General features: G+C 35.5%; 1 protein-coding gene across 2 annotated transcripts in view; it reads left to right on the top strand.

Annotated features, from left to right (window-relative positions):
* Positions 1-681: 681 nt before the first annotated feature.
* Positions 682-26,235, top strand: part of SUCNR1 (succinate receptor 1) — a 51,028-nt gene continuing 25,474 nt past the window's right edge. Inside the window, exons 1-2 of one of the 2 annotated variants that reach the window (XM_072792264.1) lie at positions 682-778; positions 5,143-5,251. The gene's annotated coding sequence lies outside the window, so the exon portion shown is untranslated. The remainder of the gene's footprint in view (positions 779-5,142; positions 5,252-26,235) is intronic. The other variant, XM_072792265.1, reaches the window with a different exon arrangement.

Raw genomic sequence — 26,235 nt, 5'->3', positions numbered from 1 at the left:
TGGCCAAGAAGTACATGAAGTAAGTGCTCAGCATCACTAATTATCAGGTCAGTGAAAATGAAAACCACAATGAGATATCACCTTGTTACTTGTTAGGATGGCTGTTTACAAAAGATGAGAGAATAACGAATGCTGACAAGAACGTGGAGAAAAGGGATGTGATGCTGGTGGGAATGTTAACTGGTACAACCCCTATGGAAAACAGTATGGTGGTTCCTCAAGAAACGTAAAAAGAATCTCTGAGAAGCGTTTGCTTTTTGATAGGAAAGTTATCACTCACAATTTCTATTGCTTGTATTTATTGTACCAACTTATTACTAATCTTTAATTTCTTTAGAGTATATTTTAAAAAGGAAATAGTGTTGAACAAGGCAAGAAACAAAGGAATAAAGAGATAGAGAATAGAAATGTTGTAGGTGATCTTCAATAATCTTTCCCTCTAGGCCTTAAGCTGCCATTTATGCCTGCCCACTACCTTCATCCACTGTCAAATAATACAACAAAGGTTATGCTTTTTTGCTTTTGGTTGTTAATATTGAGTAAATTGCCACGCAGAGTACATACACCGGACAAGAAATTCATGGAGTCATTTCCTAAGGAGGAAAAGCAGACTTTTTTTGGTAAGTACTAACAAGTGAAAGGGCATGGTCCACATTGGTTGTGATAAGTAAGAACTAAGAACTAGCCATGTAGTAGAGATGAGTCATGTCTGTGCTCAATGGGTTCAAAACAAGTTCCACTGGTGACGAGCCAGAAAAGAATCTTCAGTTAGATTCAGGTAAGTGTTTCTTAAAGTTCATGGTTCTTTAAGAGCATTAAGGTCAGAGCAGTTGTAGAGACACACAACCTTAGGTTTGATTCTCAGCCAGGCAAGTACTCCTGGAAATTTACTTCTTTGTTTTTACCACCCACTTTCCACACAGAATTCCCTTGACAACAGAAAAAGGGTAGTGATACAAACTATTTTTCTTGCTTTTCTAGAAAGTAGAACAATGACAAAGAAAAGATTAATAATCTTACATTAAAGTCAACAGAGTAGCTTAACAATACCCCTAAGGTGCCTTTGTTTCTGATACGATTTGGTGGGGTTATTAACAACATATCAACTGAAATTATGTATTAGCTAAGATAGAATTTGCAGGAGCAAGAAATGACATATTAAGCTGAGAAATGCACATTAAAAATAGGGCTTAGAAGCTCTACATCAGTGCCTTTTGTTTTAAAAGGTCCTTTATCTTTCTCCAGCATACCAAACAATGGACCTTTCTAAGACTTGACTGTCATCTTTGCAACAAAGTTTTCATTATTCCTCCAAACTATTCCAATACTACATAGCACTTAATATATTCAATTCACATGTAATAATTTTGAATTCATGAAGGATATAATAAAAATTAGATGTACCAGTAAAATATAACAAAACTTTTAATTTATTGTTATTATTGTTTATGTTATTTTTATGACTCCCTTTGCTTTCCTTCTCTTCTGGGGGGAATCTGCTTCTACTATATTTTCCAGAATCTTTGAGAATTAACATACTCTTCTCCCAGGGGATGTTCCACAATTATTTGCGCTGTGACTATCTGAAGGTAACACAATGCTGGTAGATTGGACAGGACTTGCCAGAATGTTGAATATTTGCTTTTACACCATGTACATTGAAACTTGAGCTCTTATTAGCAACACCTGATATCACATGATAAAAACTTTTGTGCTAATTCAGGGAACTCTGTGGCTAAGAAGTTAGGTAATAATAGTTCTGGGTAGGGCTTGCCTCATGTTTCCTTTGTTTTAGGCATTGAAATAAAGTATAATACTGTCTTGCTGAAGAAACAGAACCTGAGTTACAGGATGGTGGAAATATCTTTTCACTTTCTCATCTTGGGAGTCTTCATAGCTAGCATATTATACTCATACATGCCTCTCAGATAATGTCAAGGAACCGTGGAAAATGGTGTTTAATGCTGTTGCAAAAATGGCATCATATTTGTTAAATCAAATTATTTACTAATCGAGAGAGACAAGTTTTCTAGGATTCTAAGGGTTTTTTTTGTTGTTGTTGTTTTTGTTTTAAATTCTACATGTCTCTGGCTTCCTATTGTCAAAGTTTCCTGATTCCTTTATGATATCTCTGAATGACCTCAGAATTGATCTTGATAACCAGATGAGCAAGGAAGCATTCAATTTATATTTCTAAAATGATCCATTTTAAAGTAGCAGTGAATTTTTTTAAGTGACAATTTTTTCCTTCAATTTTTTTACTTACATGTGATTTTAATATTTTATACAAAACTCAGAAGTCAGATGTTTAAATTACTCTGTAGTTATCCATGACATGTAAGCATTAATACTGGATTTGGATTATATACTATGGACATGTAAGTAGGTTCTTATGAAAATATACTATAGATTGTCTGACTGAAAAGAGTGCCTTTAAAAAACCATGAGAGAAAAAAAAAACACCATGAGAGGTTAGTGGCAGTGGAAGAATGTCTATTATTATCTCTATTAGGGCTACTTCTCTGGGAGCCTGACCTAGTTTATTTCCTCTAATCCTCCCACTACCAAATTAACCTTCTCTCCTTCCCTTTCTTTTAACTTTTTACTTTAATCAGGAAAGATTTTTTTTGGTGGTAGAGATTGGAAACTGCTAAAGCTCTGATAGGGAGAAATCCTTGATCTTCATGTGCACATTTCCAGGAATGGAGAACTCATTACTTTTTTTTTAAGGTAGCCCACCCCATTTTTTCTAAATAATTTAAAATTTTATTTTTTGAATAGTAATGCATTCATATAGTTCAAAAATAATGTAATCAACATGAAAAAGGTATACAGTGAGGCACCCTGCTTCCATTCCTGTCTTTACCCATCCTTTAGACACTGAGAAATTACCATTTTTGATTTTGTTTCCAAGATATGTGATAAATTATATTCTAGTACAATTTTGTTCTGTGTTCTTCTTAATAAGAGTAAGTTTTAGAATCAGAAAAGCTCCTTTGTGCCCAGTTTTCAATTGAATTTTCTTTTTCTTTTTCTTTTTCTTTTCTTTCTTTCTTTCTTTTTTTTTTTTTTTTTTTTTTTTTTTTTATTGTCCTAGGGAGATTAGGCCTTGGTAGAAGGAAGTGTAAATTTTGTTCCCCATTTCTCTTTGTCTTTAATACAATAAATTGGCCATAATGAAGTGGTTTTAAAAAAACACTTTTCTTCATTTAAAAAATTTTAGGGCAGCCCTGGTGGCTTAGCGGTTTAGTGCCACCTTCAGCCCAGGGTGTGATCCTGGAGACCAGGGATAGAGTTCCACATTGGGCTCCCTGCATGGAGCCTGCTTCTCCCTCTGCCTGTGTCTCTGCCTCTCTCTCTCTCTCTCTCTCTCTCTCTCTCTCTGTCTATCTCTCATGAATGAATAAATAAAATCTTCAAAAAAATTTTATAATTTATCCGTGTTTAAATTATATCTCCTGGACTTTGATAGTTAGAAAGGCTTTTTCCATGACTACAGGAGAATTCACTCAGTTTCTTCCAGTACTTTCATGGCCTTTTTTATACTTTTTTACACCTTAGTTCCAATTAGAATTTATGTTAATAAATGATGAGTGATATAGATTGAACTTTACTTTTTTCAGCTTGTTATCCCAGTAGAATTTGTTTTAAAGTCCCTTAGTGATTTGAGAAAATATAAAAGATTCATACAGACTTCTAAGAAATAGCCAAAAGGAAATGCCTCCGACATTATATATCAAAATATATTAGAATAGAATGTGTATTGCTATGGTTGGGTGGAATGTTTTCAATCCGTCAGTGGATTCTGTTGGGTTCATAGTGTGTTTCAAACTTTCTTTGTGCCTACTGTTTTTCTGTTTTCTTGCTCTATCAGTTAATGAGATGAGTGTCGATCTTCTCTAAATTATTAGTGAAACTAATACTTTTGGATATTTCTATTTATCTTTTCAGTCTTCCCAGTTCTTGCTTTCAATTATGAAGCTCTTTTACTGTATGCATGCACAGTTAGGATTGCTGTGTCTTCTTGGAGAACTGGCCTTTTATTTCATTATGAAATGTCTGTAATTATTCCTGGGTGTATGCCTTTTTCCAGAAGCTTGTATGAATATATTTATCTTTTTTAATGTCATCATAATAAGATTTCTCTTTTGCCATCATTTTAATAAAATTTGGAGAAATGAGGAAAAGTTAAAATAATGCTTATTTCACCATCTTGTTCTATAAGGCACTACTTTTGAATTACACATTTGAAATATGAACATTTTTTTGTTTCTTAGAGCCCCAATCATTCTAGACCTTTATGAAACAACTGAAATCTTGAAATCACAAAGCCTTCTGCTCACTTTGTCTATTGACTAGTTGGACTATTTATTTCTATAAGTTATGTATTCTAGGTACTAATATTTTCTTATTTAAATGTATTGGAAGTATCATTATCCATATTGTGGCTTTTTTTCAATAGCTTTATAAAATATTTTGAGTAATATAAATTCTTGACCTTAGCCAAACTGAATTTATCAATATTTATGTCATAATTTCTGTTTTTCTTTTTGGGGGGGGCTATGTATGTATATTTTATTAAATTCTTCTGAAGCATTCTTTGCTCTCCTTTATCCTCATGGACTCTGGAAGTATAGGGAAAGCAAATGACCTGAAGTTCTCTATCATCACATATTTGGTTTTCTTCAGGTAACTTTAACCTGCCTGAAAGGCCTTCTGCTCAGTTAATCATACAAATTTATCTTCCCTCCAAGTCTCAGTTCAGTTACAGGTTAAAAACCCTTTTAATTTCCCAATATCTTTACAGCAATCCTGAAGAACATTGCCCTTACTTATAATAAGATATTATCTTATAACTTATGTCTTTCATTTGGCTCTGATTTTTTTGACGATGAGGAACATTTAGCACAGAATTATATATTCCATAATAGTATTCCTATGGGTGAATGCATAAATAAGGATTAATTTCACATATGGTAATTCATCATATGGTAATATAGCATCTGGATTTCTATATCTTCTGGTGCTGTCATGGCCAGTTTTTCTGAGAGAATGTAATTAAGATTCTTTGAGTCACATCAAATATTAATGTGCACTTCTTTGTTCAAAACATTTTGACACTGTGTGCATGTTTTATTTTAGGCCCAGCTTGTTGAAATGTTGGGACTAAACTACTTCAGGGAATCCATGATGTTCTCTTCAAGCTTTTAGTATGTTCCACCAACATCAGAGGAAAATGTGACTGTGAGAGGTACAACATTTAACAATACTTCTGTCCATATATATGAACCAAAACAGAAGCCAGAATCATTAAGAGGTTTATTTTATATCCATAGTGGTGGTTGGCATTTGGGTAGTAATGATAAGTGTGATATGTTGGAAAACTCACTTTATTGCTATAATTAGCTATTTTTCAGTTCATGATCTATAAATTAAATATTATGTTCCTGATTTTGGAATTAGTTTCATTAAGCGACATGAATTAATGGAGTTTTTGAAATCTCTATTTAAATAAAAATTTAAAATATTTTTGTTACCAAAATTATAAGAGTTTCTGACCTTACCACTGTGACAGAACTTAGAAATTTTACAGGATGATGATTAAGCTCCCTAGCAAATATATAAGGCTTTTTGTGTTGTGAACTTGCCAACATATAGCTGGGAATGTTTTATTTTTCCTTCAAGACTCAAATAATTATTTTCAAAGTATGCTTTCTTAATGTCCCCAGATGAAGGTGGAAAGACTATAAAGTTTCTCTTTACTGAAATGTTAGGGTCTGCTTTCTTCAAATTGTCTCTTGCTAACAGTATAGAACTAAATAGGAGTTCTTTTCTTTTTTTTTTTTTCAGTTTTTTTTCCTCCAATATACTTATCCCTTTCTCAGATCAAAATGAACTCCCCCCACAAAAAATACTTCAGATCAAAATAAACTCTAAAAAATAAGAGATTTCCCTCCTTTGGGGTATTACAATAAAAAGGAAAATAGACTAAAGGTAGAAAGACTGCGTTCAAGGCTCCAAATCCAGAGTAGGGAGTAGGGAGTGTGGTCTATAAGGAAAGACATGCCATGGTTCTGGTGGCTCTGTGCTCTCTGACAGCACAGAGGAAGTCCAAATAGTCCTTATAAGTGTGGGGCCTGGACAGGGGCCCAGATGCTTAGGTCCAAGGGGGTTCTGATGGTCAGTGTTCTAGGTTGGGTGACTCAGAGAGTGCTGGCATGAAACTATTTTAAAATGGTGAAGAAATGGGTGAGTCCATCATTTCAAGTGATTGAGAATGGTCAGAGATATGAGGGATACTATGAGAGAAGAGGATATCTAGAAAGAGGATGGAGTTGGCAGTACCAAAAGATGCAGGAATCCTGAACTATTGAAAGAATGCTTCATGGACTTGGACATTTATCCAATTTGGGTGAGGGCAGACATTATAGAATGATAGGACATTAACTCATGATGAGTGAAGAGTAAAGGAGAGTTGAGGAAATTTAAGCAGTGATTATATATAGTATTTCAAGAAGCTTCATCAAGGAGGGAAAATGAGAAAGAAAGAGACAAAAAAGGAAATACAGACATGAGAATTTTTACATTTCAGTAGAGGAGAAATGTAAAAAAATACATAAGATTTAGTTTAAAAATAGTTAAATAGCAATATGTTGAAGGAACGGGGTTGATGACTGGGGCAGCATAGTCCCAGATGCAACGGTAGGGAACCAGGGTGAGATCTGAGGGCAAAGAATTTCCAACACACAGGAGGAACAAGTCTTGCTATGAGGGGGAAGGAAAAGAAGGCTTCAGTTGAACGATTGTATGCTAGCAGCAGGAATGTGCAAGGTAGTTGAGAGAGTGCAGCTCAGTGACATCTGTGAATGAGTTTGTCTTTTAAATGGGTCCAAATTCTCAAAGTTCTTGCTCTTCAAACTATTTTGCTAAAGCTGTCCCTCTCTGAGTGCCAACCCTCCACACACACACACACACACACACACACACACTTTTCTCAGAAACACCCCTCCAACCCTGTTGTCTCTAGTCTACCCAAATACTTTTTAAATTATTTTCAACACCTCCTGACTGATTAATGAAGGATCTGTCCTATATGTCAACACTGTTCTCTCATCACCTCCATTAAGGAAGCTATTTTTTGTGTTTCTGTTTTTGGCCTCTCTCTTATAGATGTGACATCCTTAAAAGTTAGAGAACATGTCTCTTCAAATGCATATGCCCAGCCTCTAACTACATGCCAATCACATAATAGGCAACCAAAGCAAGCTAGTTTGGAATAGACTATTTGGAAATTTGGCAAATGGAAAGGAAGGCTTATCAATGGCTAGTGAAAGGGTCACTGAGAAGAATAATTCACATTCTATTGAGATGTGAGTATGAGCATTGATTAATATGAACCTAGTATTTAATTTTTTTCTTTATGTCATAGTTCAAGTTAAATGGAAGAAATAGAAAATCATCACAGTGATTTCAGTATTCTTTTTTCTTTTATTTCATATCTTAATACCTATGACTTGTCAAGATGGATAGGAGACAGACTTGAAGCAATTGACATATCAGTCAAGTAAGAATTATGTTGATTTCATTGTAGACTAGATGCCTTACATGCTAATATTCACTCAAGTATTTTGTTTTATTATGTAAAAAAAATTAATCTATGTCACTGATGATACTAAGTATGGCCAGAGAAACCTAATGTCAGAGGCTGTATCAATGTCAAGTCCAGCATCAGATAAAAAAGGCACATAAACCTAATGTCAACCCCAGCATCAGAGAGAAAAGACACATACATACAGGTCAAGAAAGCATGAAAGCCAGAAAGTCAAGAAGTTGTTCAAGTGAAATTTAACTGTAGTATTACTTCTAACATCCCCCTCCTCCATTAATTAGCAGAGTATTGAGGATGAAGACTTTGGGAGGGGGTCCAAGAGCACCCCCTAGGCATAGGAAGATCTGCACTCAACTTCTCCCAAGGACACATGAAATCTATAGCTACACGTGGGTCATTTCCCTCTGAAAAATAACTGAAAACTAGATGAACCACTCTTCATGATGTAAAAGGACCACACAGAGATGAATAGGAGAGGCAGAGACTCAGTCTCACAAAAACCTCACCTCTGGTGTGGTGATACACAATGTGGGAGGGGGCTCACCAGACAGGTGCTTCACCCAAAGGAATGAGGCATTGGTGCCCTACCTCAAACACCCTGGCCCTTGGATCTGCACTGGAGAAGACAAGACCCCACAATGTCTGACTCAGAAAACAAACAAGGCTGATCTCTGGGCATCCCAGAGTGCTAAGGAAAATGGAAATTCTTCTCTTGAGGGACTCACATGTGGTCTTGCTTGCCCTAAACCCAGCAATCAATCAATCAATCAATCAATCAATCAATCAATAAAATAGTAGTTTGAAAAGCACCTGGATTGTATGTGAGGGAGAGTCAGTTGCTTGGAGGACAGTTAGAAGCTGTCTGGAGACAGAGAGGCTGGCAGATGTCACTGTGGCAACGTCCACATAGCCTGTTAGCATGGGCAGCAAGCTCACAGCACCCTCGCACTGCCGTGCTGGGCCACCGAGGGTGGGGGCAAGCATTGGACTCTTGGTTTGTGTTCAGGTCCAGCTCAGGTCGTGATCCCAGGGTCATGAGATAGGTGATTGCAGAGTAGTTCCATTTTTAACTGTTTGAGGAACCTCCATGCTGTTATCCAGAGTGGCTGCACCAGTTTACATTCCCACTAATAGTGTAAGAGTGTTCTTCTTTCTCCACGTCCTCACCAACACCTGTTGTTTCTTGTGTTGTTGATTTTAGTCATTCTGACAGGTGTGAGGGGATATCTCCTTATAGTTTTGATTTGCATTTCCCTGATGATGAGTGATGTTGAGCATCTTTTCATGTGTCTGTTGGCCATCTGGATGTCTTCTTTGGAAACAACGTCTATTCATGTCTCCTGCCCATTTTTTAATTGGATTATTCATTTTGGGGGTGTCGAGTTTGAGAAGTTCTTTTTATATTTTAGCAATTAACCCTTTATCAGAGATCTTAGTTGCAAATATCTTCTCCCATTCTGTAGGTTGCCTTTTAGTTTTGTTGTTTGTTTCATTCGCTGTGCAGAAGCTTTTAATTTTGATGTAGCCCCGATATTTTATTTTTGCTTTTGTTTCCCTTGCCCCAGGAGACATATCTAGAAAGAAGTTGTTATGGCCAATGTCTGAGAAATTACTGTCTGAGTTCTCTTTTAGAGTTTTTATAGTTTCAAGTCTCACCTTACGCCCTGAATTTATTTTGTTTATTTTTGTATATGGTGTAGGAAAGCAGTCCAGTTTCATTTATTTGTGTGTAGCTGTCCAGTTTTCCCAACATTCGTTGAAGAGGCATTCTTTTTGCCATTGGATAGTCTATCTTGCTTTGTTGAAGATTAATTCACCATATAATTGTGGGTTCATTTATGGGTTTTCTATTCTGTTCTATTGATCTATGTGTCTATTTTTTGTGCCAATTTCACTTACTTACCAAACCATTTCACTTACTCTAGTTTTGTGATATAACTTGAAGTCCAGTATTGTGAGGCCTCTAGCTTTGCCTTTCTCTTTCAACGTTGCTTTATCTCTTTGGGATCTTTTGCGGTTCTATGTAAATTTTAAGATTCTTTTTTCTAGCTCGGTGAAAAATGCTGTTGGTATTTTGATAGGGGCTGTATGAATGTGTAGATGGATTTGAGTAGTGTAGACATTTTAACAATATTTGTTCTTCCAATCCATAAGCACAGAATGTCTTTCCATTTCTTTGTGTATATTCCATTTCTTTTATTGGTTATTTATTTATTTATTTGTTGTTTATTTATTTATAAATATTTTATTTATTTGACACAGAGAGAGAAAGCACAAGCAGGGGCATGGCAGAGGGAGAGGGAGAAGCAGGCTCCCCACTGAACAGGAAGCCCAACATGGGGTTCGACATGGGGTAAATACTAGAAGTTTTACTTCCTCCTTAGCAATTTGGATGCCTTTTATTTCTTTATGTTGTCTGATGGTTGAGTCTAGGACTTCCAGTACTATGATGATTGGAAGTGGTGAGTGTGGATATCCCTGTCTAGTTTCTGACTTTAGAGGAAAAGCTCTGTTTTTCCCTATTGAGAATGATATTACATGTGAGTTTTCTATATATGGCTTTTATTATGTTAAGGTATATTCCCTCTAAACCTACTTTGTTGAGGGATTTTATTATGAATGGATGTTATACTTTGTCAAATGCTTTTTCTATGTCTAGTGAAATGATCATACGGTTCTTATTCTTTCTTTTACTGATGTATGAGGGATTTTATTATGAATGGATGTTATACTTTGTCAAATGCTTTTTCTATGTCTAGTGAAATGATCATACGGTTCTTATTTTTTCTTTTACTGATCTTATTCTTTCTTTTACGTTGATTTGTGAATACGGAATCTCTCTTATAACCCAGGAATAAATCCCACTTGATCATGGGGAATGATTTTTTTAATATATTACTGCATTCAGTTTGCTAATATTTTATTGAGAGTTTTTGCAACTATGTTCATCAGAGAGATTGGCCTGTAGTTCTCTTTTTTAGTGGTATTTTTATGTGTTTTTAGTAACAGGGTAATGCTGGCCTCATAGGATGAATTTGAAAGTTTCACTTTCTTTTAAGTTTCTTGGAATAGTTTGAGAAGAATAGGCGTTAACTCTTCTTTAAATGTTTGGTAGAATTTGCCTATAAAGTCATCTGGTCCTGGACTTCTCTGTTTGTTGGGAGTGTTTGGATTACTGATTCAATTTCTTTGCTGATTATCTGTTTGTTTGTTTGTTTTTTAAGAGTTTATTTATTTATTCATGAGAGACACACAGAGAGGCAGAGACACAGACAGAGAGAGAAACAGGCTCCATGCAGAGAGCCTAATGTGAGACTAGATTCCAGAACTCCAGGATCATGCCCTGGGCTTAACCGCTGAGCCACCTGGGTGTCCCTTACTCTAAGCCTTATTATTTCCTTCTTTCTACTGGCTTTGGGTTTTGTTTGTCTAGCTTCATTAGGTGTAAAGTTAGATTGTTTATTTGAGATTTCTCTTGCTTATTGAGGTAGGCCTGTATTGCTGTATACTTCCCTCTTAGGACTTCTTTCCTTCCTTCCTTCCTTCCTTCCTTCCTTCCTTCCTTCCTTTCTTTCTTTCTTTCTTTCTTTCTTTCTTTCTTTCTTTCTTTCTTTCTTTCTTTCTTTCTTTCTTTCTTTCTTTCTTTTCTTTCTCTTTCTTTCTTTCTTTCTCTTTCTTTCTTTCTTTCTTTCTTTCTCTTTCTTTCTTCTTTCTTTCTTTCTCTTTCTTTCTTTCTCTCTTTCTTTCTTTCTTTCTTTCTCTTCTTTCTTTCTTTCTTTCTTTCTTTCTTTCTTTCTTTCTCTCTTTCTTCTTTCTTTCTTTCTTCTTTCTTTCTTTCTTTCTTTCTTTCTTTCTTTCTTTCTTTCTTTCTCTTTCTTTTCTTTCTTTTCTTTCTTTCAGACTGGTTTTGCTGCACTCCAAAGGTTTTGAGACTTTGTGTTTTCATTTTTATTTGTCTCCCTGTATTTTTTTTTAACTTCTTCTTTGATTTCCTGGTTGGCCCATTCATTGTTTATTAACATGCTGTTTAACCTCCATGTATTTATGGTCTTTTCAGAATTTGTCTTGTGGTTGACTCCCAGTTTCATAGTGTTGCGGCCAGAAAAGATGCATGATATGACTTCAATCTGTTTTGAAGTCTAGTTTGTCAGACATAAATATTGCTACTCTAGCTTTCTTTAGACATGGATTTACATGATAAATGTTTCTTCATCCCCTCATTTTCAATCTGCAAGTATCTTTAGATCTAAAATGAGTCTCTTGTGGGAGGCATATAAATGTGTCTTGTTTTTTTATTCATTCTGACATGTCTTTTGATGAAGCATTAAGTCCATTTATATTCAAAGCAATTACTTATAGATATGTATTTTTTGCCATTTTATTACTTGTTTTGTGGTTATTTCTGGAGATTTTCTCTGATCCTTTCTTTTCTTTCTCTCCCTCATGTCTTGCTGATTTCTTTAGTGATATATATATATATATACATACATTTCTCTCTCTATTCTTTGCCTGTTTGGTAGTGGTTTTTGATACGTGGTTACCACTAGGTTTGTATATAACCTCTTCTGAAAATAGCAACCTATGTTAAGTTGATGGCCATTCACATTTGAACTCATTCTTCTCTCCTCCCCATGTTTTAGGTATATGTTATATTTCATATCCTTGTTTTGTGTGTGAGTTCCTTGACTGATTTTTACAGAAATATTCATTTTTACTGCATTTGTATTTCCTGCCTTAATACTATCACTTTTAGTCTCTCCATTCCACTCAAAGAATCCCCTTTAATATTTCTTTCAGAACTGGTTTAGTCACAAACTCGATTAGTTTTTGTTTGGGAAATTCTTTATCTCTCCTTCTATTCTGAATGATAGCCTTGGGAGATAGAGTATTCTTGATCACAGACTTTTACCGTTCAGCACTTTGAATAGATCACACCTGATTTGCTTAGACTTTAAATGCCAGCATTTGAAGGTTGTAAAATGTGTCCAGTGATAACTCTCCAGTGGCTTACTTTGACAACTAAAATGTCAATATTGATTTTGTATGATAAATCATTAAATTTTTAGCATTTAAACAGGAATTTTCTAAACTATAATATTATTAATCAATATTATACTTTACTTAGCTTTATATTACTTAATCCATATCTTTTGTTTTATGTTTTATATTACTTGCAGTTTTTTCATGCATTAGAGGGTTTGTTTTTGTTTTCTTTTATTTTTTTGGTGGGGTAATTTGTGTTTTTAGTTATCCGTATTTGAAATATAGAGTATTCTCAAATGAAATGTATAAAGAATAAACATAAGTATTATAATCAGTCACAATGTCATTTTCCTGAGTAGTGTTTTGATATGACCATAATCTCTAAGTACAGTGCAGTATATTGTTTCTGATTGGAAATGAAAGAAAGCCAGGTGAGCACAAACATATACTCACATATGTACACATGTACACACAGACACACACAAAATTTTCTCATCAAGACTTTCACCTCTTTGGATTTACATTTATTACATACAAAATGCTAGTGTGGGAGGTGGTTAGTATTTTTCAAATGAAGGTCTACAGATCTTAGTGCCCACCAGCCTTCCAGAAAAAATTTACAAGTATTTTGTTTTCATGATTATGATCATCTAATTATACATATAACTTGTATATCATTTAGATGAACACTTTAAAATTGGGCATGTTCATGAAGCCAAAACCTAAAGGAAAGCCTTTGAATTTGTAAGAGTTTTTCAATACATAGTCCAAGAACCTTTGTCATCTTCAAAGAATTTCTTGATAGTCCGCAAGTGCTTAAATATGAGAAGCATTTATTAAATTCTTTTCAGCATTTGATATTTATTTTAAAATATGATACTCACTTCCTTTAAGTGAGCTACCAGCAGAAGGCAGCACACCACAGAAGAAAGACAAATTGATTTTTCTCTGTTATTTTTGAGTGTTCAGGTTCTACAAGCATTTCAAAAGAAGCAAACTGATTTAGAAGACTGTTAGGCATGTGATAGCTAAAGCAAAACTGCAATAGTGTTGTGAAAGAAAACTGACAACCTCCTGGAAGTGTTTGCTGAAATATCTAGCATAATGATGGTAATCTGGAGTGCTTCTTGGCAGAGTGTGCAGAAGGGATATCATGGGATCTGAGGGAAAATGAAAGGAAAAAAACCCCATATTTGTAAAATCAATCATACTGAAGCAAAGAACGTTAAGAGTTTTAAGGAAATATATCCACAAGCACACAAGTCTGTCCAGTAAGTCTTCAAAATAATTGAGCTTATACAGAGGTGAGGTTATGAACAAATGGATTGAAGAATAATAAGAGCAATCGATCAAAAGGCAGATTGGTTGCTGATCAGGTTCAGACTAAACATACTCCAAAGGGGAAGATGGTTCAGAATATTTATACTAGGCAGCTGGAATAACTCCAGACAGAAGGAAATAGGTGATATATAGACTAATATTTATTTATTGGACTTCTTACACTTGTTTGTTTATAACTAAGATCATAGGACCAACAAAAATGATAGAGTCAAACTCCATTACCATTAACAAATAGTTTAAGATCCACAAATTTGTTAGGACCAATAAATAGGGCAATATTCAAAAATTGTCAAATATAGTATTTCTTGCTTTTAAGAGGCAATATAATTAGCTAACTAGTTAATATATTGATGATACTTTCCTGATTTGATTATTTGAATTTTATTTGATTTAGTCTGATAATTTGATTATAACACAATTATGAGTCTGTTACTAAAATATTGAGTGGTTAAAATTTTTCATTAAAGCATTATAACTAAAAATTCATCACTAAATAAAAAATTTTTTATACAACATATCATATCTCTCACTTACACATATGTTTTATTTTGGTACATAGAATAGGAGAATTTATTATGGTATTGTGACTACTTTTTAAAAGCTAAGATTACTTCTTTTATAAAGAGGATTTTTTTTTATCATAAAGAAGACTCCTTATGGCCCCATATAGTCATTCCTGATTAAACACAGCCAAAATAAATACACAAACTCAGATAATAACAAAACTAGACATCTATGTTGGCTCTGCCCCTTCCTTTCGTACCAATAGAGAAAAAATAACCAGCTTGAACAACTTTGTAGGAGAGATGCAACTGACCTAGAGGTCAAAGACAAACAGCAGAACAGGCCATATTTTATTATGATGTTAACACAAATAAAAGAGAGAGCAAACATCTCTCCCTGCTTTCATAATACAGGATTAAAAGCAACAGCTGGCTTAGCCTTCCTAAAGCCATCTATCATGAACGCAATTGCCTAACACTTACTTACAGAGAACACAGTTTCAAATGAATTGAAGGTATATGAAGAGAAGGAGCCTATCATTTCTCTCTTGGGACTTCTAGATGACTGAGTCTGTTAAATCTACAGCACACCCTCTCATGTTCTCCCTCAGCTCAGAACAATGTCTCAACACTTCACTAATTTGTGTAAGAGCCTCCTGATTTTGCTATATCCATGAGCCTCCTAGACTATCAGTTCTCTATTTTTTTGAGTAATTAACTATTGTAAATTAAACATATTTATTCTTAAAAAGCGAACTTCATATTATATCATCAGCAGGAAATCAGTGTCACCTCTCATGAATGTAATGAATTTAGAATACTAATAAATACATACTATCCGAGTCTTTTTGCCTATCAATGCTCTGAGCCTGAGGAGATTTCATACCCCCTTTTAAAAAAGAGTAATAGCAAGTGCTAAAGAATATTAAAAACATGAGATAATCTAAATCAGACTCTCTTCTTGAAAGGCAATTGAAAAGGAGGTAAATATTTTTCTTATGATGTGAATGAATGTCATAGTATCTCCTAGAGTCATCTGATGTCTTGCCATCAATAAGAGGATGACTTTCTGAAAGTACAAGTGGGATCCAGGTATAGCAAGTCCAAGATTGATGATAGTCCAGATCCTTAACTTTCTAGGCACATTATACAGAAAAATATGAATTTCTTATCAAGTTCTTATATGACTTGGCTTAGCCTATCAGGTCTCCTCAAGTAGAGGTGGAGTCTGTTCAGAACTTACTGCAAGAGGCATAACAGGTTTTATCGTCCAAAGACTCTGCTTTGCATTTGTCCTTGCCATTTCTCTCTCTTGCTAGGCTGTTCTTTCACCATGTTATCTCCAAAGCAATTGGTCATTGACATACACTAGCTATTGTATGAGACTCAGAGCAACTAAGGGGTGTAAATTAAACACAGTTTAAAAAGATTTGGCAGAAATGTGAAGTCTGGAGTATGTTGTTGTTTCCAAGTTCACTTCCCTCCAAGTGCCAGGTCGAGGTCAGAGTTATGTTTTTGTTTTCTCACATTTATCAATCATTGAATGTTTAAAATCCATTTTTTGTTTGCCTCCAAAATCTGCCACTGATCAACCTATAATTCCATTTCTAGGAACAAATGATAAAACTTGACAAAATAAATTATGCCAAATCACATTAGGACTTTGGTCAATTAACACCACTTAGGTGAACACTTAAATCTCCGAGATTCAAATCAAAAGCATACTCTCTTCCTTTAGTTCCTTGATAAAAACTTTACTTCTTTAATTTTAGTGTTAATTAATTTCATCCTCTTTTTTGTTACTAGTTTTTCATTTCTGTGTTCCCCTCTGGTGCCTATCATAGTGTTTGTATTTAAAAACCAAATAAGTCTTTCCTGAATCAGTTTAGGGAAGGAATAACTAGGAAGTGATGATATTCACGTAATCCCTATTCCAGTCTTCACAAATAATATGTTGATTTTGTAAAGAAGATATCTGTTACTTCTTGCATAACAATATATTGAATCTCTAATAAAAATGAGCTTTGAAATATAATATTTAGGACGTTAACTTTGTACTTTAAAATCCAACATGTAGAATTTTGCCATGCATGACAAAGTTCAGCATACAAAGGTACTCTCTTCTTCCCCAAGAATGAATAAAGTCATACTTTTACCCTTATTTCATTTAATAGAAATGTATATCAGCCCTCAGAGAATTTATTTCACCGAAGGTTTATTTTTTATAAATCAAAACTACTACAACTATGACACAGAATAACAACTTATATTCAGATGTAGAGGCTAAAGCTTTTAGAGTTGTTTCACAAAAACAGGACCAGCAGACTCTTTTAAAATGTTTATTTTTTTTACGTAACTATAATTTATTACTGAATAAGATGAGTCAAAGTTAAGCATTCTCTCTATTTGTATTGTTTTAAGAATGTGTCTGAAATGGTGAATTATTTTCTCATTGGAATTTTAATCAATTACACATGTTATATTTTATAAATTATTTAGCTAATAATTAATCTGCTCTTACGTGTTAGGCACTTCAAGTATATCATGATTAATCAGTTTTTGTCCATTCTGTTTATTTGGGGCTCTTTGGGTTCAAGTTAAAGAAACACATTACAGCTGGCTACAGAATAGAGCAGTTAGTGGGGAAAGAATGTGAGAGTGAAATTATTAAGCTATGAAGAATGGCTCATAGAAAGCCAAGGGCAGGACCACATAGAGCAAAAGTTCAAGGGAATAGAGGATAACAAGCCCTGGGAACCTCAGATTCTTAATCCCAGGATGGGGGTTCCTCTTCCTTGCCTCAGAATTCTGATATAAAATGGAATAAATGACACAACCACACTCTTCACTTCATATGAAACCTTGATATATATATATATATATATAGTGACTTCTGCTCTTGATGCTGCCTTATTTCCTCAGTGACCCAAGCATTTTATACATTTTTATTTTTTTAAAGATTTTATTTATTTGAGAAATGGAGAGAAAGAGAGAGCATGAGCGGGTGAGAGGGGCATAGGGAGAGGAAGGAGGCTCTCTGCTAAGCGGGGAGCCCAACCTGGAGCTCATGGCCCCAGAACCCCAGGATCATGACCTGAGTCAAAGGCAGATACTTAAATGATTTAGCTACCCGGGCACCCCTGACCTGAGCTTTTCAAAGAGAAATCTGATTGTTAGGCATACTTTCCCAAACCAGGCCATTTGAGTGATAAGTCAGGTCAAGACCTGCTACCCCTTTTCCCACAGAAGAAGGACTCACTTGTTCAGCAGGGCCTGGGGGTGAGCAGGATCTTCTAAGTGCGAGTGGGCTTTCTCATCCATTTCCCTCCAAAAGCTTATGATTTTGTTAAGGTAGGCAAGCATATTATCCCAAGCCTTCTTTGCATATTCAGAGGTAAAATCTAATTTCACCCATTCATTTTTCAAATAATATGTTGATGTAATAATAGCACTTTTCTATGTCACTTTCCAAGTAAAAATCTTAGCAGGTTACAGACTTAATTCTACTTTCTGAGATATTTTTCAACACTCTAATTAAAAATCCTTAAAACTATTTCCTAAGATTTTATTTCAGCTCCGTGTATCTATTTTCATAATATGCTGGTATTAATATTTGCCTTTTGGTTTTGCTCTGGTCAAAACTGGGGGAAAAGTCACATTTTTTATCCTTGCTAAGAGAAATCAGAAATAAATCATGCTTTTTATATCTTTGAGAAGTGTTTGTAAAGCGGATACCATAAAAATTATTCAACACTAAAAATTTTTTTAAATTCTGTGCAATTTATTTTTGAGGTTGTTTCCTTTTTACCATTAATTCCTCTTTTATTGTTCCCTTTATGTTCCCTACTTGATACTCTTATTTTTTGCTATTTTGTGTTTCTAAGAAGTTTTCCATTTCCAGTTGGGAATAAAAATTTACATTATTTAAATATAGTATTTAGACTTTTTAATGGATAATCTTTCTCTAGTTCTAATTTTATTTAATGGCACATCATATCGGTCTTTCATGAATTAAGTTGATACTTTGACCATTTGGAAATCCAGATAATTGATATCACTTAGCTTTCAATTTTATTTACTTCCACTCTTTTCAAAATTTCCCCTTCTGGGTTCCGTTTTGGTTCTGTAAGTGGAGACTTACTGGTAGTAGTTGCATTTTGGTTGTTTTATGAATATAGACAGGTCAATACATTACCCTTAAGGAAGATCTGGTGACATGCCTTTTGTAAAAGATTATGTTGTTATTTTTATTTTTTTGTCCTTTCTTTTCCAACACTTAACATAAAAAATTCTTTTTGTTTTAAATAAGTAGGATTTGATTTGGACCTTGAAATATCGATAGAATTTTTTTTTTCCATCAAACTTTTGTTTTAATGGGTCTCAAAATTCTGTTACAGATTTTTGGTCAAGTTGTTTCCATTAAAAAGTACTGATTTTAAAAACTAATATCTTAAAACTGCTCCTCCCCCAAAACCAAATGGTCCACAACACATTCTTCTTTCCTTCTGAAGGTTTTATGATTCACTGTTATCATTAACCAGTCTTTTACTATTAAACTTAAAAGGCCAGTTGACAGAAACAGTTGTGAGACTTTTCTTCCAACACTGATTACACTGGCAGATATTGGGGAGAATATTCATTTAGCCTTCTGAGCTTTCTGGGCAGACTTGGTGACCTTGCCAGCTCCAGCTGCCATCTTGTCCACTGTTTTGATGACACACACAGCAACTGTCTTATGTCATGAACAGCAAAACAGCTCTGAGGATAGTCAGAGAAGCTCTCAACACACATAGGTTTGCCAGAAACCATATCAACAATGGCAGCAGCATCAGATTTCAAGACCTTGGGACCTCTTCCAGCTTTTTTTCCAGAACGACAATCTATCTTCTCCTTCAGCTCAGCAAACTTTCAAGCAATGTGAGTCATGTGACAATCCAGTACAGGTGCATATCCAGCATTGATTTGGCCTGGATGGTTCAGGGTAATCACCAGAGCCATGAAGCCAGTTGCTTCCATTGGTGGGTCACTTTTGCTGTCACCATTGCCATGCGAACATCATTGACAGATATGTCCTTGGCATTGAAGCCCACATCGTCCCCAGGAAGAGCTTCACTCAAAGCTTCATGGCGCATTTCAACTTCAGTTGTAACATTGACTGGAGCAAAGGTGACCACCATGCCAGGTTTAAGAACACCAGTCTTCACTAGCCCACAGGGACAGTACCAATACCACCAATTTTGTAGACATCCTGGAGAGACAGACACGAGGGTTTATCAGTTGGACGAGCTGGTGGCAGAGTGCAATCCAGAGCTTCAAGCAGTGTGGTTCCACGGGTATTCCCATCTTTATGGGTGACTTTCCATCCCTTGAACTAAGACATGTTAGCACTTGGCTCCAGCATGTTGTCACCACTCCAACCAAACATTGGCACACATGCTACTGTGTCAGGGTTGTAGCCAATTTCCTTAATGTAGGTGCTGATTTCCTTAATGATTTCTTTGTATCTCTTCTGGCTGTAGGGTGGCTCAGTGCTGTTAATCCATCTTGTTAACAGCAACAATCAGTTGTTTTACACCCAGTGTGTAAGCCAGAGGGCCTGTGCACAGGTCTGCTCATTCTTGGAGATATGTGCTTCAAATTCACCAACGCCAGCAGCAACAATCAGGACAGTGCAGTCAGCCTGGGATGTGCCTGTAATCCTGTTTTTAATACAGGCTCTCTGTCCTGGGGCACCAGCGATGGTCACATATTACTGGCTGGTCTCAAATTTCCACAGGGAGATGTGAATGTTGATACCACGTTCATGTTCAGCTGTCAGTTTATCCAAGACCCAGGCACACTTGAAGGAGCCCTTTCTCATCTCAGCAGCCTCCTTCTCAAATATTTCGATAGTTCTTTGGTTGATCCCACCACATTTGTAGATCAGATCACCAGTAGAGGTAGACTTGCCAGAATTTACGTGTCCAATGACGATGATGTTGATGTGAGTCTTTTCCTTTCCCATTTTGGTTTAGGTTTAGTGGTGGTTTTCACGACACCTGTGTTCTAGTGGCAAACCCATTGCGAAAAAGCAATAGGTAGAATGTTTGACAGGAGGTATTGGAGGGAGCATTCCAAGAGGAGGAGTATCATGAATTAAAGAAAAAAAGAGTGTGTCATCCAACGTGTGTAAGAGGCAGTATGCAAAAGAGTAACACCGTGGACTAGAAGGATAGAGTAGGATGTATTGGCTACGCTCCTTGCATTGGAAATTGGGGGGTTTAAAGTTGAACCCATAGGGTAGGGAGCTGCTGAAAGTTTTTGAGTGAAGGAACATTTTGATTAAAAAAATTGCTTACCACTCAGATATTTTGAGGAATAATTGAGCTAGAAATAAGAATCTCGTGAAATTATTCTAATGATTCAACCATGAGACAATAAAAGTCAAAATTAGAAAAGTAGAGAAAGCGTGCGTGTGTGTATGTGCACACATGTGCACATGTGTGAGAGAGAGATTCTTTCAAAATTCAGATGTGATTATGATCCTGTCATTTCTAACACTTCAATTGTTCCCTCTGCCTTCATGATATATATTATCTCCAACCTTAAGCTGGCCCACGTGGTTTTGCTGCCCGAGGTAGCCCTGCATATTTTGTTTTTTTTTCTGTTCCAGTTTCACTGGCCTCCTCTCACTTCCATGATGTTCCCCCTCGACACAAAGCCCAGGTTCCTTGCAATCCTCACCCACACTTTACTGGTTGACACAAATTGCAATCTTCACCCTGTTTATGCCCATCACGATGAGAAACCTGGGCCTCCCAGTACTATTCAGGTTTCAGCTACTCGGGGCTCTGAATATTATCTTCCTAACTTACCTCATCTTGCACTTTCTCCTTCTTGAATCATTCTATTGTTCCCTCCAGTGGTCATGCAGCTATTAATTAGCCGTTAATAGTAAGATTTCCTTTACTTCAAACCTCAAACTCTGCTCTGAAAATTTTTTATCTTCTCACTCTAACTAAAACCTATCTTTCATTCTCCTGTAGCCCTTGAAGTCAGTGCCTCCCTTATACTAATGCACCGATGTGATTCTTCACTGCCTCTTCCAGCCCATTCTCCTCTCTCTTCTTTAAAACCCCCAGAATTGAAGCCCCCGCTTCCAGACTATAACCACCCTCTAGCCCTCCTTATTGCTGTCATATATAGACTTCTGAGCCACTCCCATTTTACCTTGCAGATTTCAGCTCCTGGATTACTGATAATTCTATCCACTCTCTTCATTCAGAATTGGGATTCCAATATTCACCTAGATGATCATTCCAGTACCCTTTCAACTCAGGCTTTTGGTCCTCCTCACTTGGGATGTCCAGGTCTCAGCCACTCATAGCCACTCATAGCTCCCTAGATTTTATCATTACCAGTAATTGCTTTTCCTTCATAAACTCAACTTCTGATACTCCACTCCCTGACTGCTTTCTCCCATCTTTCAGATCATTTTCTGTTGATATCCCAACTTCAATAATTTTTCAAACTTACGAGGATATTAAGCCATGAGAATCTATTACAAGTATTGCTTATTTTTTCTCTCTCACTAAATTAATGCTCTTACATCTTTGCTTTCCCAGCTTAGATTCCATGGTCTATCATTTCCATCCAACCATTTTACAAACGCTAAATTGCCTGCCCCTCCCTGTCACTCCCACACTTATCTGGCACAATCTTAATTGTAGTTAAATCCAACTCTGCCTCCATACTCACAGCCAAATGAGCCTGGAGAAATACAAACAATTATGCAGACTCATAGCAACTAAAACCAAGTGGACCCTTAAAACTACCCAGAAATCCCACACTTTTTCCTATTGCATTGGCAATGTCTAATACATAAACACCTACTTCACACCTTTTCTTTTCTCCCCAGACCTCTGACACATACTTCTCTTTACTATAGTAGACCACCTACTTAACTGAAGCAAATAAATGTAAGAGGACTTCTCAACATTCCCCACTACCTTTTCTACCAGCATATCTACATTATTTGCAAACACTCTTTCACTTTGTAACTATGTGTTCTTAAATAAAACTGAGCCATCTATAGATTCTTTTTTTTTTTTTTTTTGGTATATATATTTTTGGAGTTCAATTTGCCAACATATAGTATAATGCCCAGTGCTCATCCTATCCAGTGCCCCCCTCAGTGCTCATCACCCAGTCACCCCATCCCCCTGCCCACCTCCCCTTCCACTACCCCTTGTTAGTTTTCAGAGTTAGGAGTCTCTTATGTTTTGTTACCCTCTCTGATTTTTCCCACTCATTTTCTCTTCTTTCCCCTATGATCCCTTTCACTATTTTTTATATCCCCCTTATGAGTGAAACCATATAATGTTTGTCCTCCTCCAATTGACTTACTTCACTCAGCATAATACCCTCCAGTTCCATCCACATTGAAGCAAATGGTGAGCGTTTGTCCTTTCTGATTCCATATATAGACCACAGCTTCTTTACCCATTCATCTGTTGATGGACACAGCTGGCTCCTTCCACAGTTTGGCTGCTGTAGACATTCCTGCTATAAACATTGGGGTGCAAGTGTCTCAGCTTTTCACTGCATCTGTATCTTTGGGGTAAATCTATCCCCTCTTGCCTGACAAAGCCATTGCTCCAAAACAGTGTTAATACTAGACTCCAATTCCTCGCCATTTATCCTCTCATATCCACTGCAATTTGTTTTATTCCATAAATCCATCAAAATAGTTTTGAATGTGTCACCAATGGCTCCATACTGCTAACTGTAGCCATGAATTCAGCCAACTATGTCTTACTTGTCTTATTGGTTAGGAATCCTACCAGTTGATGATCTGATTTTGGAATGTGGAACTTAACAGTCTTGATGTTTTGGCTTTCTCAGTTTCCTTTGTTAGTCATTTCTCCATTCTTCAATTTTCGAGTGTTGGCATACCTCAACGTTCAATCCTTGATCTGTGGTTTTTCTTTTTTTCTCTTTGGATGATCTTTTATTACCCCTAGCTATATTGAGACATGATTGACATTCAACATTGTGTAAGTTTAAGGTATATGACATAATGATTTTCTATATGTATATATTGCAAAATGCAGTATTATTAATTGACATATTTATATCACCTCACGTAGTTACAATTTTGTGTGTGTGTGATAAGGACTTTTAAAATCTACTCTCAGAAACTTTAAACATGCAATACAATATTGTTAACTATAGTCAACATTACATCCCCAGAATTGATTCATCTTATAACTGAAAGTTTGAATATTTGACCACTTTCACTCATTTCCCCCATTCCTTGCTCCCTGCCCCTGCTAACCACCAATCTGTTCTTTATTTCTAGGAGTACAGTTTTTTTCAGATTCTACATGTAAGTGATACCATACAGTATTTGTTTTTCTCTGCCTGACTTATTTTACTTAGCCTAATGCCCTCAAGGTTTATCCATGTTGTTGTTAATGGTAGGATTTCCTTCTTTTTTTATGGCTGAATTATTTACCTATGTGTGTATACGTTTACATATATCCCATTTTCTTTATTTATCTATTTACTGGACACTTAGGTTGTTTCCATGTCTTGGCTATTATAAATAATGCTGCAATAAACATAGGAGTGCAGATATCCTTTCAAGATAGGCATTTCATTTGCTTTAGATATATATCCAGAAGTGGAATTGCTGGATCACATGGTAGTTCACTTAGATGATCTTTTAAGATGGCTTTACTTACCACCGAAGAGGGCTTCAGATTTGTATCTCCCATTTATCTCTATATTTCCCACCTATTTCTCTCTCCTGAGCCCCAGAAACATATGTACTATTGGAGATTTGACATATCTAGCAGACAATCAAATATCACAAGATAAAAAATAGCTGTTCCTATAGTCTTCCAAACTATATGGAATTTTTCCTTCAGTAATCTCATATTAGTCTTTTCTTCGTCCTTCCCTTACATCTCACATCTATTTCATCAGTAAATCAGTTGGCTCCACTTTCAAAATTATCCCAGTAATCCCAAATATATTTCTCATACTTGCTGTCACTACTAATCTAGTGGAAGCCACCATTATCCTCATTGAAATAAACTCTGATAAACTGCTATACTTTGGGGAGTGAATTAAAAATTGATATTTTAAGACATAATTTGTTATTTCTTATAGTCAGCCACTATAAAACATGACCAATAGAAACAAACTTGTTTTTAATTAAGGATTAAGTAGGATATTTACCAAATAATTTAAATATGTTTTTTTGTTTGTTTGTTTGTTTTGTTTTACCACAGAAATGAAAGCCCAGTACAGAGGTTGCTTAGAATGCTGTTATAGTTCATACAAAATGTTTGGGTCAAAGCCCCCCCTCCTTTTTTAAAGAATCAATAACCAAAAATGTGGAATGCTTTAAAATCAATAAGATTTGTTGCATGTATCGTATGTCCCTTGGAACTCCTAATGAATATACCCTCGAGTTTAATTCTAAAACGTTTAAGAACAAAGGACAATATTTTTAAAAATATGAAGAAGGAATATAAGCATAAGATTCAATCAGTGTAATAGTGCTTCCCTTTAATTCATGTAACATTTATTAAACTCCAAGTATGTGCTTTTCCTATGAGAAGTGCTCTAGAACCTTAACAATGAAAACAATAAACTGAATATAATTATACATCAGAATGTGTTATTTGCCCTAACAAAATTATATTAAAAAAATACTAGGGAAGGCTAAATTTTTAATTGATTAAAAGTAAGGAGGATTAAGAGCACAGCACAAAATGGTGGCCATTAAAGCAATTACATTTTTTTTCTAGAAAATAAGTAATAGAGATCATAAATCAAGGTCCTATAATTTTGACTGGAAGTCATTTTGTACATACACTTCCAACCCTCTGTAAATATATTGTTGCAAAGTGAATCAGAAAGTGGGACACTGTAAAATAGTTTATAGATTTCTATATAAATCTGACCAAGAATCAACATCACATAAATTACAGCTTTGGTCATCAAAGTCATAAGAACAGATATGCAATAATTAGATGCTTATTATTCAAGTTAAAACAATTTACACTCTTTCTTGTACAAACATATGCATGAAGACATTGGGGCACACAATTCTCATGAGCAAATATTTGTAAAGAATAAAGACTGTTCTATTCTAAATATTGAGGGAAATATCACTGCAATTAATCAAATGAAACAGGGCCTAAGATGGATAAAGAAAAAAATTGTAAGAATAAAACCAAAATGCAGAATTGCTCTTACACCCAAAATTTCTTTAAAATATGGGAAAGAGTAATAAATTGTGCCTCTTTCTTTATCTTTTATTTCTAGGTAGTGCTACTCATGAGTTTGCTGAAGTAAGGCTAGATGTATTTAAACTTCTCATTTCAAACCCCATAATGCAGAGGCCCAAGCGCTGAACTGAGCCAGGTATTCTGGGTACCAGGGATGGTAAGGAATCCTGGCTGGAAACGGGAATGGAGTCAAGAAATAATTCAGACATAAGAAGTGAATAGTCATTATTTTATCACTATCCAGTTAGCTCCCTTGCTGTTGATTAAGGTAGGAATTAATAAGTAATTTACCTATTAAAGGATTAACAGTAGTGGCAAAATAACTGCAGCAAATCCAAGGTTTCTTGACTTTCCTGGTTACAAATACTCAAATCTCCTGTTAGATGAGGCCAAGGGGATTTCCAGAGTCAGAGTGCCTATGCTAAAAACCCGGTTCTGTCTTTTACTATGTAGGTCATTTTGAATAAGTTACTTAACTGCTCTAAGTCTCCATTTCTTCATCTATAGAATATGGATA

This window comes from Canis lupus, chromosome 22, assembly GCF_048164855.1.
Source record: "Canis lupus baileyi chromosome 22, mCanLup2.hap1, whole genome shotgun sequence".
In the NCBI taxonomy this organism is placed as follows: Eukaryota; Metazoa; Chordata; class Mammalia; order Carnivora; family Canidae; genus Canis; species Canis lupus.
Note: the sequence above shows the minus strand (reverse complement) of the source record. Positions and strands in the feature narration are given on the sequence as shown.